This window comes from Heloderma suspectum, chromosome 8, assembly GCF_057233095.1.
Source record: "Heloderma suspectum isolate Gila_16-S chromosome 8, 16-S_ref, whole genome shotgun sequence".
NCBI classification, from domain to species: domain Eukaryota; kingdom Metazoa; phylum Chordata; class Lepidosauria; order Squamata; family Helodermatidae; genus Heloderma; species Heloderma suspectum.
The window spans coordinates 55,635,001-55,637,500 of NC_139465.1; positions in this window are offsets into that span (position 1 = coordinate 55,635,001).

Below are 2,500 nucleotides of genomic sequence, written 5' to 3' on the forward strand. Positions count from 1 at the left end.
GGGTTGGGGTTAGGGTTAGGGTTGAGTTAGGTATACGGTTAGGGTTAGGGTTAGGGTTGGGGTTAGGGTTAGGGTTGGGGTTAGGGTTAGGGTTGGGGTTAGGGTTAGGGTTAGGGTTAGGGTTAGGGTTAGGGTTAGTGTTAGGTTTAGGGTTAGGGTTGGGGTTAGGGTTGGGGTTAGGGTTAGGGTTAGGGTTAGGGTTAGGGTTGGGGTTAGGGTTAGGGTTAGGGTTAGGGTTGAGTTAGGTATAGGGTTAGGGTTGGGGTTAGGGTTAGGGTAAGGGTTAGGGTTGAGGTTAGGGTTAGGGTTGAGTTAGGTATACGGTTAGGGTTAGGGTTAGGGTTGGGGTTAGGGTTAGGGTTAGGGTTGGGGTTAGGGTTAGGGTTAGGGTTAGGGTTAGGGTTAGGGTTGGGGTTAGGGTTAGGGTTGAGTTAGGTATAGGGTTAGGGTTAGGGTTTGGGTTGGGGTTAGGGTTAGGGTTAGGGTTAGGGTTAGGGTTAGGGTTAGGGTTAGGGTTAGGGTTGGGGTTAGGTATAGGGTTAGGGTTAGGGTTAGGGTTAGGGTTAGGGTTAGGGTTAGGGTTGGGGTTAGGGTTAGGGTTGAGTTAGGTATAGCGTTAGGGTTAGGGTTAGGGTTAGGGTTAGGGTTAGGGTTGAGTTAGGTATAGGGTTAGGGTTGGGGTTAGGGTTAGGGTTAGGGTTAGGGTTGGGGTTAGGGTTGGGGTTAGGGTTAGGGTTAGGGTTGGGGTTAGGGTTAGGTTTGAGTTAGGTATAGGGTTAGGGTTAGGGTTAGGGTTAGGGTTAGGGTTAGGGTTATGTTTGAGTTAGGTATAGGGTTAGGGTTGGGGTTAGGGTTAGGGTTAGGGTTAGGGTTAGGGTTAGTGTTGGGGTTAGGTATAGGGTTAGGGTTAGGGTTAGGGTTAGGGTTAGGGTTAGGGTTAGGGATAGGGTTGGGGTTAGGGTTAGGGTTGAGTTAGGTATAGGGTTAGGGTTAGGGTTAGGGTTAGGATTAGGGTTAGGGTTAGGTTTAGGGTTAGGGTTAGGTATAGGGTTAGGGTTAGGGTTAGGGTTAGGGTTAGGGTTGGGGTTAGGGTTAGGGTTGAGTTAGGTATAGGGTTAGGGTTAGGGTTGGGGTTAGGGTTGGGGTTCGGTATAGGGGTAGGGTTAGGGTTAGGGTTGGTGTTAGGGTTAGGGTTGAGTTAGGTATAGGGTTAGGGTTGGGGTTAGGGTTAGGGTTAGGGTTAGGGTTAGGGTTAGGGTTAGGGTTGGGGTTAGGGTTAGGGTTGAGTTAGGTATAGGGTTAGCGTTAGGGTTAGGGTTAGGGTTAGGGTTAGGGTTAGTGTTAGGGTTAGGGTTAGGGTTGAGTTAGGTATAGGGTTAGGGTTGGGGTTAGGGTTAGGGTTAGAATTAGGGTTAGGGTTAGGGTTGGGGTTAGGGTTGAGTTAGGGTTAGGGTTGGGGTTAGGGTTAGGGTTAGGGTTAGGGTTGGGGTTAGGGTTAGGGTTAGGGTTGAGTTAGGTATAGGGTTAGGGTTGGGGTTAGGGTTAGGGTTAGGGTTAGGGTTGGGGTTAGGGTTAGGGTTAGGGTTAGGGTTAGGGTTGGGGTTAGGGTTAGTGTTGAGTTAGGTATAGGGTTAGGGTTAGGGTTAGTGTTAGGGTTGGGGTTAGGTTTAGGGTTAAGGTTGGGGTTAGGGTTAGGGTTAGGGTTAGGGTTGGGGTTAGGGTTAGGGTTAGGGTTAGGGTTAGGGTTAGGGTTGAGTTATGTATAGGGTTAGGGTTGGGGTTAGGGTTAGGGTTAGGGTTAGGGTTAGGGTTAGGGTTGAGTTAGGTATAGGGTTAGGGTTGGGGTTAGGGTTAGGGTTAGGGTTAGGGTTAGGGTTGGGGTTAGGGTTAGGGTTGAGTTAGGTATAGGGTTAGGGTTAGGGTTAGTGTTGGGGTTAGGGTTAGGGTTGGGGTTAGGGTTGGGGTTAGGGTTAGGGTTAGGGTTAGGGTTAGGGTTAGGGTTAGGGTTAGGGTTAGGGTTGGGGTTAGGTATAGGGTTAGGGTTAGTGTTAGGGTTAGTGTTAGGGTTAGGGTTGGGGTTAGGGTTAGGGTTGAGTTATTCATAGGGTTAGGGTTAGGGTTAGGGTTAGGGTTAGGGTTGAGTTACGTATAGGGTTAGGGTTGGGGTTAGGGTTAGGGTTAGGGTTAGGGTTAGGGTTGGGGTTAGGGTTAGGGTTGAGTTAGGTATACGGTTAGGGTTAGGGTTAGGGTTGGGGTTAGGGTTAGGGTTGGGGTTAGGGTTAGGGTTGGGGTTAGGGTTAGGGTTAGGGTTAGGGTTAGGGTTAGGGTTAGTGTTAGGTTTAGGGTTAGGGTTAGGGTTGGGGTTAGGGTTGGGGTTAGGGTTAGGGTTAGGGTTAGGGTTAGGGTTGGGGTTAGGGTTAGGGTTAGGGTTGAGTTAGGTATAGGGTTAGGGTTGGGGTTAGGGTTAGGGTAAGGGTTAGGGTTGAGGTTAGGGTTAGGG